Raw genomic sequence first — 17,700 nt, 5'->3', positions numbered from 1 at the left:
TTTGGAGGTAGGGTCAGTGCAATCCTACATGGAAAAAGGTGGAGTTGCGTCTCTGCAGTCATTAGTCAAGCAGTCTCCCCCAACCTGCAGACTACAACTCTCATTATCCAATTGGCCAGGCTGATTGGGGCTTATGGGAGCTGTAATCTAAATTATCCAGAAAGACATTTCTTTAAAAAAAGTTAATATATAAATATAAAATGAGTGCCAAGTCATCTCTCGTGTGAGGAATACTAGGAAAATAAAGCCAGTTGATTGGGTCTCAAGAAAGAAATGATAGATTTGTGAAGCCCACTGTTTGTCTACTCTGTTCTGGCTGGGAATGATGGGACTTGTAGTCCAACACCCAGGTTGTGGAAGACTCTTTTACTCCTATGGATTAACGGCAGCTTTCCAAGAACTCCATCAGAAATATTTTTTGCAGCACAATCCTACACATGTCTCCTCAAGTCCTATTGAGTTGGATGGGGCTTACTCCCAAGAAAGTGGGTATAGGATTGCAGTCTTACTTCTGCTACCCGATGCTTTAATAGAGATGCCTGGCATTGAACCTAGGACTGTATACATGCAAAGCACCTAAACTATGGCGCCTCTCTTGTTGCATGACTGAAGCTGAGACAGAAAATGCAAGTGATGCCACACGGATAACAATGTGCTCAGTTCAATGGGCCTTGCAGAGCAGAAGCACTGGGTGGGCCGTGCCCCAATTGTTAAGCTACCAACTGTCTCCTTTAAGCCTTTGAGATGCCATTTCACAATGTCAAGAGAGCACATGCTGTTCTCTCCAGTATTACCACAGCTGAGCAATATGCTTATTTCATTTGATCCTTGCCAAAACTTGACTCCATCGCCTCTTATTCCCATGCTTCAGAGGAAACATTACATTTTAATAGGCTGTCCTGGGTACCAGTATCAAGCTGCTTGTCAATGGGCAGTGATTTATCGGCCAGGTTATAGGTTTTCCCTACATTATCTTATTACTCTGTCATTTTATCTATTAAGTGAGTGTCAGGCAGCATATGAAGCACTTCCTGATGGATCTTGACTTGCATCTCCAGTTATCTGCCCCTTCCATCTGCCTTTCCTTTCTGCTTTCGCTGTTTTCCTCCCTTGCACAAATTCCTCTCATGTTCCATTTACCACCTGTGCCCCTGCGACCGGGGACTGGCTCTATAGTGTGATCAATATCCCTAACCTCTCCAGAACTATAAAAGCATTTATGAGCTTGCTTTGAAATGGAGAATCAAAGCCGCAAGCACTCTTCACCTATCATACCAAGGACATTAAAAGCTTCTGTTTAATGACACTGAAATGGCTGATTGAGAAAACGTATTACAGCATATAAATGTGGCTGTAGGCTAGAGCAAGAACTCAGATTTCGCTTTCCTAGAGTCTTTTTATGAAGCAGTAGGATCAGAATATTTAGTACTAATGCTTTAAGAACTGTGATCTTGCATCAAGAGAAGTGCCTCCCTGAAACTTGACCCTTGTTTACTTGGGTACATATCAGATTGAAAGCTTTTCCCCTTCTCCTTGCATGGAAATCTGTACAGATTTTACTACATGTAGGCATTTTGCGAGCACTGTTTGTGATCAGTGTGCACTTTTCTCCCATAGACTAAAGTATGTTTCTCTGTATTTTTCAAATGTACACATCTCCCCCATGCACTTATTTTTCAAACCTATGCATCTGCTGAATGCATTTTTGGGGGGTGGGTGGTAGGTGGGCTGTGTGTATGGATTGGATTGGAAATATACATTTTTGCAGATTTCTGATCAAATTGTTTTTGGATCTGCGTTCAGTTCTAGGAGGTGCAAATTGGGTACGCTCATAGATATTGATGAACCCAACACAATTCTTACATCTCTAAGACAGGTCATGCAAGGCAGTTTAATGACAAACTTGACATTTTGATCATTGGGCTGAAACTTCAGGGTACTCTTTTTGTTTTGTTTTGGAAGCTGCTTTGGTACAAAACAGAGGCAATCCCATCAAGCAGGTGGTGAGGGGGAAAAAAGCTTGTTCTAAGAGAATGAAAATCATAGGAACCAGAGTGCGGTTCAATTTTAAAATGCTCCTCAGGGCCAGGCAAGAAAGGGAACTCTCTGCTCAGAAACTTCCACATTGTGAGGCTTGCTGATTCATCCTGTACAAAATTATGCACGGTGTGGAGAATGTGGATAGGGAGACATTTTTCTCCCTCTCCCATAATATTAGAACCTGGGGTCGTTCCATGAAGCCAAATGGTGGGAGATTCAGGACAGATAAAAGGAAGGACTTCTTCACACAATGCATAGTCAACCAATGGAATTCACTTTCACAAGATGCAGTGATAGTTGCCAATTGGAATGGCTTTAAAATGGGATTGGACAAATTCCTGGAGGAGAAAGATTTCAATGGTTACTAGTCCTGATGGCTAAGTGCAACCTCCAGTATCAGAGGCATTAAGTCTGTATACGTTACTTGCTGGGGAACATGGGTGGGAGCATGCTGTTGCACCGTGTCTGGCTTGTGGGTCCCTGGTTGACAGCTGGTTGGCCATTGTGTGAACAGAATGCTGGACTAGATAGACCCTTGATCTGATCCAGCATGACTGCTCTTCTTGTGTTCATATGTTCCTTGTTTTTCCCCCTTTTGGGGGTGGGGAAATGTTCCCTTGCACCTTTTCATTTGAAATAGTGAACAAATAATAACATGTTACAGATGACCTTTCCTTCTATTAATGTGTAGTAGCTTTCATTTGTGCCATTGTAACTTATCTTAACATTCCTTCAGTATCTCATACAGACACCTATACAAAAGTATGCACATTTGTGTAATTAAGAAGTTAAAAGGCAGAATCCTATTTGTTTATTTGAAGGAAAATCTTATTGTGTCAAGTGGGACTTAAAAACATAAGAAGAACCCTGCTGGATCAACCCGAAGGTCCATCTACTCCAGCATTCTGTTCACACAGTGGCTAACCAGTTGCCTGTGGGAAACCCACAAGGAGGACTTGAATGCAAAAGTATCCTCTCACTCATCTTCCTCAGCACTTGGTGTAATTAATTCTGGCAAAAACCCAGTGAGTTGAAGAAAAGGTCTCTGACCGAAGGACACCTAATGAGCTTCATGGCCAAATGGGATTTGAACCTGGGTCTCCCAAAAGATGTGCAACAGTCCAGCCAATACCCAACATTGGTTCCTTTTCCCCGGAGATGCCAGTGATTGGATCTGGGACCTTCTGCATGCTAACCAAGGCAGGATCTCCACTTCTGCTTTAAAATGGTTTATAACAGTAGTGACAACTATTGGGGCCAGGAGACACTCCATATACAGTCTTTAAACCACTTTCAAAGTGTAATATCCTTCTTGATGTAGATCTGGCCCAAGGGTTCTGCTATAGCCTTGCTACTATTCTTGGACACAATATCATCCAAGTCTCTCTCTCTCTTCTCCTCCTCCAGCTAACACTAATGTGAAACATCTAAACCTACTGATTCTTAATTCTCAAATTTAGTGCCAAAGACAGTGGCATCATTAAAATTGTCCCCTGCATATATGGCAGAGATTTCAATGGAGATTGTTTCTATGCTTAGTCAAAGAAATGGCCCAGAAATTTGTCTCAATATCTCCTCTCAATAGTCCCTGCCTTTCCTGGTCATGTGCCCTGTGAGTGGTGGAAATGGCTTTTTCACATCATCAACGTGTGCAGCATTGCCAGTCTTTCTTCCTGCAATTTGTACAAGTCATGCTATGTAAACTGCCTAGAAAGCTTCAACTATGGGGTGGTATACAATTTTATTTATTTATTTATTTATTGCATTTCTATACCGCCCAATAGCCGAAGCTATGTAAATAATGATGATGATGATGATGCATGCAGCCTTGACTAGGACTTACTTTTGCAGTCACAACAGATAGCTGACTGGCATTCAGGTTCCAGCTTTCTCTTGTCAGAGCCACTGACGAAAAGACGGGAGATAAACCTATTGCCTAGACTGCAATTCCCACCGGGCCTTTTGCTGACAAAGAAACAAGTGTCAAACTCTCTATTTAAGCAGGGGCTGCCCTGTGGGATGCGTGGTACTCTGAGCAGGTGAGTGAAGTGTCACACACCCCGAGGGAGCCAGTGGGAGAAGTTGAACAGAGAAGGCAATCAGTTCTGGCTTATTGTTGGATCCCCCTTCGTAGAGAAATCTGTAATTTGAGGAGGAACGAATCAGTGACAGAAGCTGCACTACCAGCGTTGGATGACAATCTGTTGGCATTCCAACTTAAAGATCATAGATTCCTGTTTTTCTTCCTATTCTGTGATCCCATGATTTGGGTCTAGTCCCCCCACTTCATTGGGAGTGAAAAGATCAGAAGTGGAGCCAGCATAGCCAGACACATTGAGGGCAGAGCCCCTTTCCCTCCTTGCTTCAAGCCTGCACACCTTCACCCGAATGTCTGAATAAAGACTCTAGCTTGACTACCGAAGAATGGGCCTGATCTATTATGAGTCAGGCCAACTCGCAGTTTTTTGGGTCTCCCCCCTCACACACCTTAAATCACCATTTACGCAAATTGCTGCCTGAAGTTTTGCAATTTGCGCAAAATTAAGCTGGTTAGTCCACAATTTGCGCAAGCGACAGCTTTAATTTGTGTAAATGATGCGAATTGTGTTTGCAATTTGCATAAATGATGTGAATTGTAATTTCAATTTGCATAAATGATGTGAATTGTGATTGCAATTTGCATAAATGGCAATTTAAGGGGGAGAACCCAAAAAGTTTCCTGGATTTGGGGAAAAAGCCCACAGCTTGTCTTGCAAATGCAAGCTGAGCTGGGGGCTCTGGGGAAATCTGACGAGCCCCCAAAGGGGCAGATTTCTTGCCATAGTCATCCTGAGCATACAAGCTGAACTAAGGCTGGGGAGACCTGGCTTCCAGTCACCATTCAGCCATGAAGCACACTGTATGAGCAGTGCTTGAGGAGCCAGCCATAGTCTCCTGGTCTAACCTACTTCACAGGGTTGTTCTGAGGGTTAAAAGGGGTGCAGTTGTGGGGGCAGGGCATGCCGCATTGAATGCCTTGAGCTCCTCAGAACAATGGTGAAATGATTAATAAATCCCTTTTTTAAATAAAGAAGATGCTAAGTAGCAGAGAGGGGGAAGGCCTCTTTTCCCTGGGATTCTGGAGAGTGTCTGCCAGTCAGAACAGGCAATACTGGGTTAGATGGGCTAAGAATCCTCCTCAGCAGCAGGGCAGTACATATGTTCGAGAATTTGGTTTGATCCATGCTGAACAGGGGCTTTTTCACAGCAATAGAACTATTTCAGCTTGGTTTGTGGTGTCTACCTGGGTGAAAGAAAACAGAACACAAAACCCTCTCATCCTTGTATACTTCTGCCCCTTTCTTGTAAAACTTATTGCTTCAGAGAGGAACGGGTGGTTCCGTGCACCTTCAAATGAAAAGCTCGTAGGCTTTGGGGTGATGATATGGAATCCATTCACATAGCAACAAATTAAGATGTCTCCAAATGTGTTCTCCAAAGGAGGCTGAGAGCACAGCGGGAGAAGCGTCTGACTGCAAGTCTTTGCTTTGATTAATTAACCACTTAGGGAAGAAACAGCTCATATATTCTCTTTGGAAAGCACATTCAGGACCAGCCATCCTTAGGGGTGAGATTGCTGGGGATGAGAAAGCTTGATCTCCCTTCTTCAGCCCAGTGGTGGGTTAGAATAGCTCCGAGGATATTTTGCTTGGAGCTGGACATAATGACATCCATCTCTGACTATTTGCTTGTACATCCAGATTAGATGCATCCTTAGGAGTACCTCATGCCTCAAACTGTGAGCCAAGATCAGGGCAGACATGGGTGGCTGAACTCCTGAGCTGCTGGCAGAGGTGACAAAAGCCACCATGCACTGAGACTCTTTTGAAACGAATCAACCAACTGCATAGTTACTTAGAGCAGTGTTCTTCAACCTTTTCTGTCTCTGGCGCCAACCAACCTTCCTACTTTTCCTTGGGTGTATTCTGTCTCTCCTTCTTGTCTCCCTACCTTACCTCCTTTTCCTCTCCTTTCCTCTTAAAAATACTAAATAAATAAATAAATAAATAAATAAATTGAAGTGACCAGGGATGACCAGGGACTTAGAGCATTTACAGACTTGATAGTGTCCAAACTGCGAAGCTTATCAGGTTTCATCTCTAGACCTCTTCAGGGTCTAGAGGGCTTTTCTGTAAGCAGAAAGGGAAAGGAGTTGGGGATGTACACTCCACCCACACCCCAACTCCCTCCATTCTAGACTTCCCTATGTTGATGGGGAAGGCCTGCATTCAGCTGCATGCACCTACACTGCTCTGCATGAGTGGGTACTAGTTTATCAGGGCCTCCAATTACACTGGGCCCTTTGCAGAATGGGTGATTGGAAGTGCAGGGGGCACAGTGTGCATGAAGAGAGCTACTATGAAGATTGTGGTGGGCATAATCTTCTGCCATAGCCAGTATTTAATAGAATCGTAGAATAGTAGAGTTGGAAGGGGCCTATAAGGTCATTGAGTCCAACCCCCTGTTCAATGCAGGAATCCAGCTTAAAGCATCCCTGACAGATGGCTGTCCAGCTGCCTCTTGAATGCCTCTAGTATGGGAGAGCCCACAACCTCCCTAGGTAATTGGTTCCATTGTCATACTGCTCAAATGGTCAAGAAGTTTTTCCTGATGTTCAGCTGCAATTTGGCTTCCTGTAACTTGAGCCCATTATTCCATGTCCTGCACTCCGGGATGATCGAGAAGGGATCCTGGCCCTCCTCTGTGTGACAACCTATTGAGTTCTTGAAGAGTGCTATCATGTCTCCCCATAGTCTTCTCTTCTCCAGGCTAAACATGCCCAGTTCTTTCAGTCTCTCCTCATAGGGCTTTGTTTCCAGACTCCTGATCATCCTCGTTGCCTTCCTCTGACCCCCCTCCAGCTTATCAGCATCCTTCTTGAAGTGTGGTGCCCAGAACTGGATGCAGCACTCAAGATGAGGCCTAACCAGTGCCGAGTAGAGAGGAACCAGTACCTTGCATATTTGGAAGCTATGCATCTATTAATGCAGCCCAAAACAGCATTTGCTTTTTTTGCAGCCGCATCCAAGTGTTGGCTCATATTGTGATCCTCAACAATTCCAAGATTCTTCTCACTTGTAGTAATAGGGCCATTGCTAGATAGTGTTGGATGTGCTGTAACGGACAGTCTAGATTTATTCACTAAATTCTTCTGAGAGATAGTCCAGCTTGATTTTTTTTTCGTGGGATCATCCTCCCAGCTTACTTTTGTTTGGCTACTGTCTTCATAACCTGGCCCATGTTCCACCTGAGGTGTATGTCAGATTCTGCCTAAGTGGAGAATGACCTCCAGGCTGATGTGCTGCCAGCTTTGGGCTTTGGTTCTGTTCTGTGCTTAACCACAGAGTGATCAACCGCCATGTAACCCATTTCCCCCTGCCTTGGAACTCATTTGTTTGCTAGCTCATGGAGTGAGAAAGAGTCTAAGTTCCACTCCCCACATGCACTTCATTTTCCCTCAAGAGAGCTTGAAGAACTTTCAGAAACTAACCTCCTACAAAAATCAAAGTCCTCCATGTGTGCTGACTTGGTACCGTATACCATATGTTTAAATTATGGGGGCTGTGCCTGAACTAGAATGAAACTACAACCAATTTTCTTCACTTCTTGAAAAATTGATGTCAGCTGAAAGGAAGGATTTAGGAAAAATGGCTCACATTATGAAAATGATGAAAAGCATTCCATGTCCCAGGAAGTGATGATGACTGGCAGGCAGTGTAGATCCATACAGTTTCACAACCCAATATTTGGATACGGAAAAGAATCTTGTGCCAAAGGCTGATCTGTGTAGTGCAAGTATGGATGCAACTCAGCCAGGTGTAAAATCAAGAGAAGAAGGGGCGGCAAGAGAAAAATATTGCTATTGCTAGTACTAGTATATCTCCTCTTTTGAAGACAGGACTCACATTTATATGCTTTGAAAAACGTATGAAAAATAAAGGTATTATATTTATGTTTGTTTTTGTCTGACCTCTCATAGGGAGAGAACCCCCCCCTGTATTTCACCCCATTAGAGCAAACAGTCAGAGAACCCAGCTGATTTCTATTTTTCTAAACTGAAGATGCACAACTGTGCATCAGTAAAGTAAAGGATAAAAGGTCCTGGATAGTGTGTGTGTGTGTGTGTGTGTGTGTGTGTGTGTGTGTATGGGGGTTGGTTGGTTGGTTGGTTTGAGCAGGAACTATTTTAAAAAAAAAAATCCTAAAAATCAAAAGGATGAAGGGATCAGCTTCAAACTTGGCATGGCTAAATCTCTACTTAAGAGCTTTCATGGTGCCAAGTTTCATTTCTTTACCTTTAAAATGACAAAGCTGTAAGCATTTTGGTTTCCCATAGTTTATAATAAGGTGGTTATCCGAAAATGAACGGTTCTTCAACGGGTAATCCGATGAGGCAGAGAGACAGATCTACTCCAGAAATCAGAGAGGAGAATTGCCTCATCGGAGTGCTGCTCCAATTTTAGGAGTGGAGCAGTCCCATTCTGCACAGCCCTAGTGTCTCTTCTAATGGCTTACTTCAATGAGGAGAAAACAAATTACATGAGCCAAAAGAAGATCAAGCTATAGCAATAGTAAACTCTGCATCTGTCTTCACAAATTTAAAAAATCCAAATCAGAAGAATGATGGAAAGGAAATCTGTTGTTGCCACTTCGTGATCGGGAGAGACAGGAACCAGTCAATTCAGGGAAAACATTAGAGGAAGAAAAAGTTATTGTCTTGGAGAACTTATTTGCATTATTAGCATTAAGGAATGTAGCAAAAACTGCCTGGGTCTGCAAGGGCAGCTGCTGCTGCTGCCTACAGCCCTTGCAGGCCCAGGCAGACACACCCAGTGCTGGGACAGACCTGCGCCCAAGTGCTCACGAGCCCCAAAGAGCACTCGGCTGTGGGCCCACCCTGGCTTCTGGATCATTCCCTTCCCTCCTCCCCGCTGTATTCATGCCTTAGGGAAATTGCATGTTTCTCTCCAGCCCTGTTTGCCCTGTCCTGGACGGGGTTGCACTCCCCCTAAAGGATCGGGTCCGTAGTCTGGGGGTGCTCTTGGATCCAGAACTGTCACTTGAGGCACAGGTGAACTCAGTGGCAAAGAGCACCTTTTATCAGCTTAGGTTGATATACCAACTACGCCCTTATCTGGACAGAGATAGCCTAGCTACAGTTATCCATGCTCTGATAACCTCTCGCTTGGATTACTGCAATGCGTTATACGTGGGGCTGCCTTTGAAAACGGTCCGGAAGCTTCAGCTGGTACAAAATAGGGCAGCCCGTTTACTAACAGGGACTGGCCGGTGAGATCACATTACGCCAGTCCTTTTCCAGCTTCATTGGCTGCCAGTCCAGGTCCGGGCCCGATTCAAAGTGCTGGTATTGACATTTAAAGCCCTAAACGGTTTGGGGCCAGGTTATTTGAAGGAACGGCTCCTCCCATATGTACCTACCCGGACCTTAAGATCATCTACAGGGGCCCTTCTCCGTGAGCCCCTGCCAAAGGAAGTGAGGCAGATGGCTACTAGGAGGAGGGCTTTCTCCGCTGTGGCACCCCGGTTGTGGAACGAGCTCCCCAGAGAGGTCCGCCTGGCGCCTACACTGTACTGCTTTCGTCGCCAGCTGAAGACCTTTTTATTCACTCAGTATTTTAACACTTAATTTTAACTTAAATTTAAATTTTACTGTTTTAACTCTGTATTTTAATCTTATAATCAACTTTGCTGTGTGGTTTTATTCTGGTTGCGCTTTTTATACTGTATTTCGTAATTGTGTTTTTAACCTGTTGGATGTTTTTTGTGGTTTTAATTTTTGTGAACTGCCCAGAGAGCTTCGGCTATTGGGCGGTATAAAAATGTAATAAATAAATAAATAAATAAATGCAGCCAATGGGGGCCTTAAAGGCCCTACTAACATAAGTGTTAATAGGGACTTTTCCCCACTGCATTAATCATGGCTGCCATTACCGCAGCGGGGGAAATTGTACAGTTCCCGGAGGCTCCCCCCCTCCCCACTGCAGTGATGGTGGCCTTAAAGGCCCCATTAATGCAAGGCCACCATTGGCCTGGGGGGGGGGAAGCACACTTTCTGGAGCCTCCGGAAATTGTGCAATTTCCCCTGCTGCATTAATGGTTGCCGCCATTAATGCAGCAGGGGAAAGGGCTGAAGCTGAGTGAGCAGTTACTCAGCACTTGCAAACCTTGTGAGCGATTAGCTGGGGCTCACGAGTCTTTTGGGGGTGGGCCATGGGGGTGGGCGGCTTGCCAACCCCTACTCATGAGGTCATCAAAATGACCCATGAAATTCTGTGAGTGGCTAGTCACGGGCACGCTATAAATCATTTGTTTAAAGAAGCCCATTCTCTCCTAATCTAATCATCTTAATGTAACATATATGGTTCTTTTGATCTCAAAATGGGGGGAAAGGCCCATGTACATCACCTTGAGTGGCCTGGAAGAAAGTGTCCTATCCAAAGATGTATGAGAATTTCATTCCAGTTCACAATTCTCTTGAAAATGCCCCGTTCACATCCCTGAACATGAATGAGAGTGCATGGTCTCTGAAAATGTTTGCAAATCCCCAAACTTGTGTTCTCATTTGGAAGTGTTACAAAGAGGGTTCCCTCCTTACTATGGCCTAATCTACACCAAGCAGGATAGAGCACTATGAAAGCGGTATGAAAGTGGTTTATGGCATGTGTCAATGGGCCCCAACAATTGTCAGTGCACTTCAATACCACTATAAAGCAGTAGTGTGGATCCTGCCTTTTATATCCCCCTTTCATACCATTTCCATAGTGCAATATCCTGCTTGGTGTAGATTAGGCCTAAGAGTCTTTTCCATAAATACTACAAAGATAAAAAGAATTACTTGCAGTTATTGGTGGTTTTTTCAGAACAATCAGATAACTAGGTGAGAAATGAGTACGGAAAGCTATAATGGAGTTACCAGTCCTCTATTCATCAACTAAGTAACTGTGAAAGCAATTATTCAGAGCTATGCCATGCATAGCTTTTTAAAAACACACATACCACACCAAAACACCTCTAGGGCATTGGCTTGTTGCAATCCATGGTTAACAGAACTTATCATTTCTGTCCAACATCTGTTGCCAGTGTCCCAACATTTATGAAAAGAGAGAGTCTGTTTCTTAGCAGTGCCAGCTGTGCAGCATTTACCCAGTTGACAGGGTTTTTTTTTGCTGGCAACCTCAGCAAAGAGCACAAAGGTTGAAAGATGCATAGACAGCAAGTTACCTCTTTCATCCTCGGGCATCTACCAAACAAGAGAATGGAGATCTATTGATGTTCCAGACGGCCCAGGGAGATGCCTCACCTTGCCAGCTGGTTGTTTTGCCAGTTAGTGATAGGGGAGAAGATGCAGATCTGCACTTCTGTCAGTCTTGTAGGGTTGCGTGTTTCTTTCCTCCCATCAAGAACAAATCCACTTACCCAATCAAAGGCCAATAAAGCATTTCTGTTTCTTGCTGCGAATGCTCATCTTAGGAAAAGCCAAGAACGCAATGGCTTGGTTTCAGAGTTTGTTGAATGGAGTAATGCTTTGCGACGTCTTCAAGGCCTGAAGATACTTTATGGCATGATAAAATGTGCACATAATTCATGTTCTGCACTGTGCGGCAGCGACACTTGTCATCCACTGAATAAATGCATTTTTAAAAGGCTTCTTTCACCCATAATTGCACGTTGATAGTGCCAGCCAAGTTTCCCCCCACTAAAGCCGAGCCAAGCCGAAACCGCTTCTCTCATTTTGGTGAGCTTTTAAAAAAGGCCTCCTATTTTCAGAAATATCCAGCACTAGTTGCAAAAACGTTACATCGTTTGGGTTCTGTGCTGCTCAGCATCACTTCTGAGTCAAACTAAACTTGGTAGCAGGTGAAGACCAGGTTGTTAGAATTGAGTTGTTGTTGGTGGGTGGTTGAGACAATATGAAGTGTCACATGTTTATAAAGTGCCACAGCTGGAGGAAGGGGTTTCTAAACCCTTCCTCCAGCTGTGTGTGTTTTTTTGTTTTTTGTTATGTCTGAACGATTCCATCTGTTTCCCACTTACGGGTTCCAAGACCAGAAGTAAACCCAGCCAGGAGAACACCAACTGCGGTGGGTGAAAGGTTCAGAATCCCTTTCCCACCTGTCCATCAGAGCTGGCCCCAGGACATGTTGTCCGAGGCAAAAGACAAGTGTCCATCCAGGGCCAGCTCTTCCAGGAAGCAGGAGGAAGCAGGCGCAGCAAGCAGCGGAGTATGGAAAGAGCAGCGCTCTCCCCCTCCAAAGGGTCTGCCACTTCTTGGTCCTGCTGGCCACGAGAGATCCCTGAAGTTCTGGGACTTCTCATGATGCTTTGGCTGTCGTGCAGGTGCCGTGTAGCTCCTGAAGGCAGAAACCTCTTACAGGCCGTATGCTGGGAAAGCAGGTGTGCCTACATGCACAAATAAAACTAACCCAGCTGGTGTGCATGCAGGCTGCTGGCAGGCGCATGGGCTATTGACACGCATGCATTTGAGTGCTCAGAGTGCCAGCCTGCCCTGCATCTGTATGTGGAATAGGGCAGGACCTCAAATGGGGTGGGTGGGGTAATCTCAATAATGGACACAGGCTCGGCCCAAGGCAGGTCACTTCCTGAAGCAGGGACCCCCCTCCCCTGCCACCACTTCACCCTCCCTCCCTTCCAATCTGCCTGCCTGCCCACTTACCTTTCTTATTATGGTGCTATATAAATAAATAATAATAATAAGAAGAAAGGTAAGTGGGCAGGCAGGCAGATTGGAAGGGAGGGAGAGTGAAGTGGTGACAGGGGAGGGGGGGGTCCCTGCTTCAGGAAGTGACCTGCCTTGGGCCGAGCCTGTGTCCATTATTGAGATCACCCCACCCACCCCATTTGAGGTCCTGCCCTATTCCACATACAGATGCAGGGCAGGCTGGATGGCACACACAGCTCTGCCCTCCCTACACCTTGCTGCTGTTCTCCATGTCCTAGCATCTGCTACCGGAGGTGACCGCCTCACTTTGCCTAATGATAGGGCCGGCCCTGCTGCCCATGCTGCGTTTCATGTGGCTCTCACCCTCTTTTAGAGCGGTTGGCTTGCACTCTACCATTGTCAGCCACCATATCGCCAAATTTTCCTTGTACAGTTGGTGAAGGGGAGCAGAACCTTCTACAGATGCAAGCAGTATTGTTCATGGCCAGCAGAGGGAGGAAAGTTAGCATTTCCAGAATACTGTAAATTGGCAGATGGCCCTGTCTACACACACACCCCGGCCTATCTGCCAAGTTTTCATTTGGCTTCTTAAACACCTTATCAATAGCTCCATCCCTTCTTCAGAATTGTACATGCTGAAACAGCAAGAAACAAATATAAGGATTGAAAAGGCAAAGGTAGTTTTTACCAATATTTACAGTTTTTTGTACTTCTGTGTTAGGAAGCAGGTTGTTGGAAAGCATTGCTTTGAGGTCTCCTAGCAATCTTTACATAGATCTCCACGCAGTCCAAAGTTTTTGTGGACAGGCGATGCAGTTGATGGGGTGGGGAGGAAGGAATACAAAGCTTTTATAACTCAGTGACTTTGTTCTCCTTCAAGTTCTGAAAATGCATATGATCCTATATAAGAAAGCCAATTCATGAGTTCCATTTCTTTGTCAAACTCAAGCATCATACCGGTGTGATCAAGCTGGGGCTGTGTAGATGGTTATAATACTTTACATCTCTTGAATGCTTTCAAGTAGTCAGAGTGCTTCACGTGCATTATCTAGTTGTAATCCTTACAACAACCCTGTGAGGTGGGTCAGTATTATTGTCTCCATCGTATAGCAGTGTGGGGGACTGAGCTGGGACAGAGTGGCTTGCTAAAATCCATCTAGTGAGTTCATGGCAGAGGCAACCTTCTACCGAATGATTCACAATTCGGTCTTTTAGCCGCCGTGCTAAGTTCTCAGTGGCTCTCATTAATTTTCTGTTGGCCAAACAAATTCATTGGGATTGTCAGAACCATTGGAGAAGGGCTGAAATATGCTCTCTCAAGGAAACTAAGAATATCATGAGCAGAGGTATTATTATTATTATTATTATTATTATTATTATTATTATTATTATTATTTGTATCCTGCCTTTTGCCCAATACTGGGTAATGTTCAAGATCCTTGATTACAAGTTTTTATGTTCTCCTAAATAAATAGGGTTGTCGTAGAAATCTGCAATAAATTCAAATGAATTCAGATTTCTATGAATCTGACCCGTGGATTCCGCAGTGAACCAGCTTTTCCCAAATTGCATAGATTCCATGGACTTGCAGACTATTTTTGTTTCTACTTTCCAGAAATTTACATAAATTTTGTTGTAGAAAAAAATGCATAAGATAAAAAAAGTTGCATACAAAACAAGAAAGACATAACTTTAGAAAGAGAGCTCTAATCCAGTATGTACAAGTAGACTTTGAGGAGTTTAAACACACACACACACACACCAACAACAACAACAAAAATCATCCTGCAACATGTGTGTCTCCATTAAAATAGCTGTTGGATGCTTTTCTAAACCCATACATACGTTGGTACAATATGTGTCTTAAAAGATGCAATAATTTTATCTGTTACAGAACTCTTCTGGTTATAGTTTATATCTTACATTTACTGTGCTATTATATAAGCAGGCGATGAAATGAAGAAATACCCCTGAGCTTCTTATACATAATATTGGTTGCAAGAAAAAAATCTCCATCTTGTATAGCACACACATTTTTCTTAGGTTCTGAGTGAGACATAGTTGTTAGGTTCTTTGGTTGCTTCTTTACCTTTGTCTTTTAGTTCCTCCTGTAGTGATTCTAACACATTTGTAGTGTTATTCCTGGAGTAATAATGAGGTCCTTGTGGAATTCACTCTGTGGAGGTGCCAGCCCAGCGCTGTACAGAGAAAATCTCTGCCAATTTGTTTGTGCTTATTCATTCTTCCGACTCCAGCTGAGGCAACTGTCTCTGCTCAGGAATAAGGCAGCACCAGTGCTGGGCCGGATATCCCCTTCTTGACTTTCGTGGGGCCAATTGGAGGGTATTTTGGACCACTTTCTGGGCTGGGCTGTATAAACCTACTAATTGTCTGCATATGGGAGGGGGCAGTCTTACATGTGAGTCGGTTTAGACCTCTTCTCTCTTTCTTTCATCAAGAAACTTTGCTGCTGGTTCAAACAGTGGCGGAGATGTATTCATTCAGCAGCCCACAGCATTCTTCCGCCCCATATAATGGCCCAATGGGAATGATGCCATGTCATGATTGGCCAATAGGAAGAGCCATTTCTCCCCCTCCTAACAATGCTCCTGGGAATGTCGCCACCTCATGACATAGTGTGGTTCCCATTAGGTCATTGCATGGGTCGGCAAAATGCCACAAGGCTGCGGAGTGGAGCTCCATTGCCGTTTTGAAGCAGCAGCCAAGCTTTTATAGCAAAAGAAAGAGAAACACCTTTTTAAATCTTTGCTGCCACATCTTAAAACTGCTTCCCCTCCTACCCAAATGCATATATTTAAGGTGCAATCCTATGCATGTTTAGACAGTAAAAAGTCCTACAAGTTCCAGCATGCTGAGTAGAACTTCTTTCTGTCTAAATATGCATAGGATTGGGTCTTTAGTGTATTAGTCTATACTTTGAAAAACATGGGAAACTATGCTTAATAAAAGACTTCTGCATTGTGTTCAGGTACACCAAAGAATGAAGGAGAAAAGCAGAGGTGTGTATGGGGCATAGAGTTAGACTGAGCACAGCTATATAGAGCCCTATCGTGGCCTATGAAACTGCAAACCATTGAAGTCACTGAACCCCTATTTATGGCGAAAGAATACAAATCTGGAATTCTATTTGCTTGAAGTGCAAACACATAACATAATGTGCAAGCATGAAACGTTTCTATACATGTTCTGGATGGGCAGGCATCACAATGACTGAGATGTCAAATCATTTTTGGGGGTAAACTTTCTTTGCCGTCCCTTTTGTTAGGGCTGTTTCACACATGACGTAACGATGAACTCAGATTTGCTCTTGAGTATTGCCACAGCAGGGAGACATTGATAATCATGACACTCTAATGCAGCCTTCCTCAACCTGGGGCGCTCCAGATGTGTTGGACTGCATCTCCCAGAATGCCCCAGGCTGGGGCATTCTGGGAGTTGTAGTCCAACACATCTGGAGCGCCCCAGATTGAGGAAGGCTTCTCTAATGACTGCTGGTGTGACCTATGTGATGTTTTCTAGATCACCATGATTTGCCCCTGTTTTCTTAGTCTTATGGTGATGGGTTTCCCTGACTTTCCATGTAAATGTACTTATTGTCCCATCAGCACCTACATCTGATGACAGAGTCAGGCCCTACAGAGTAACCCAAATGCCACATTTTTTAGTGTTTTTTTAGTGCTCCAATTAACTACTTCTGTGAAAGGCTGATATGAAGCAGGGGGAGTTATTCAGGTGCAGCATATCTTTGAAAGATGGGATTTTGTTCTGAGAGATTACCAGGGGAGGCTGGTCACTCCAATGTCAGTGAGGCAGTGAATCCGCTTCAGGTTTCAGTCAAAACCAGACAGAACTCTAAAGGAGCATGATGGATAGCTCCTTTAGAGTTCTTGCTGGTTCTGACTGAAACCCAGCAGTTTTACCACCCCACTAATATTGGAGTCACCAGCCACTCCTGGGGTGTCAAAACACCTTGTCTCTCTGACCACTAAATAATATCATCACATTTAATTTGATTTGGCTCTTTCCTTTCAATATATTCCTCTGCATGGCTAGTTGGCAGTAGGCTCCCTGTATTCAGTGAGGCTTCCTCTTAGATAAGTGTGTATCTAAGTACCTAGGACTGAAAATTCAGTACCTAGGACTGAATTTTATTCTACCAATCTGGTCTTTGTTGACTAGTTTGTTTCCCGTTATGTGCCCTATTCTTTGCAAGAATCCTGCATGGTCCAGTGTCAGAGGCAGTAAGCCTGTGTACACCAGTTGCTGGGGATCATGGGTGGGAGGGTGCTGTTGCTTGTGGGTCCCTGGTTGGCCAATGTGTGAACAGAGTGCTAGATTAGATGGACCCTTGGTCTGATCCAGCATGGCTCTTCTTATATTCTTATACCAAAGAAGGAAAAGTGTCTAGTGGCTTCGATTTCTTTTCTATATATTCTGTGTTTTCCCCTTTGATTTCCATTACCTTCCTAGCCAGAATATATAATTCATAATGTGCTTGTCATCTTTTTAACATTTTGCCATAGTTAAAGAAGAGTACTGTGCTACCTACAAACTTGCATTTTGAATATCCATTAGTCCAGCAATAGGTATTGTCTCAATTGTCCTGTCTAATGTTTTTTTTAAAAAATAATTTTTGCTCTGAGAGGTCAATACAATAAAGGTAACAGACCATTTTCACAGGTGAGACATAAAGCACCTTTGAATACTTCTTGTGCAATTTGTGCCACATATTAAGATGATAATGCAGAAAAGAATGTGGAAGGGACACAAATGTACATTTAAGTCAATGTAGGATTTTATTCTTGCATGATATATTGATTTAAAGACAGGCCTATTTAAGCGTCAGGTATGAACATGCCCTCAGATCTTCTATGTGGAAACTCTTAGACGTGGCCTTG

The 17,700-nt window shown here is 43.9% G+C and overlaps 1 protein-coding gene across 2 annotated transcripts in view; it reads left to right on the top strand.

Moving 5' to 3' along the window:
• The window catches only part of DGKI (diacylglycerol kinase iota), a 216,838-nt gene that overhangs the window by 183,863 nt on the left and 15,275 nt on the right, over positions 1 to 17,700 (top strand). The window lies entirely within an intron of this gene.

The sequence above is a fragment of the Elgaria multicarinata genome, chromosome 9, assembly GCF_023053635.1.
Source record: "Elgaria multicarinata webbii isolate HBS135686 ecotype San Diego chromosome 9, rElgMul1.1.pri, whole genome shotgun sequence".
Lineage (NCBI taxonomy): Eukaryota > Metazoa > Chordata > Lepidosauria > Squamata > Anguidae > Elgaria > Elgaria multicarinata.
This window is presented reverse-complemented; position numbering and strand designations above follow the sequence as displayed.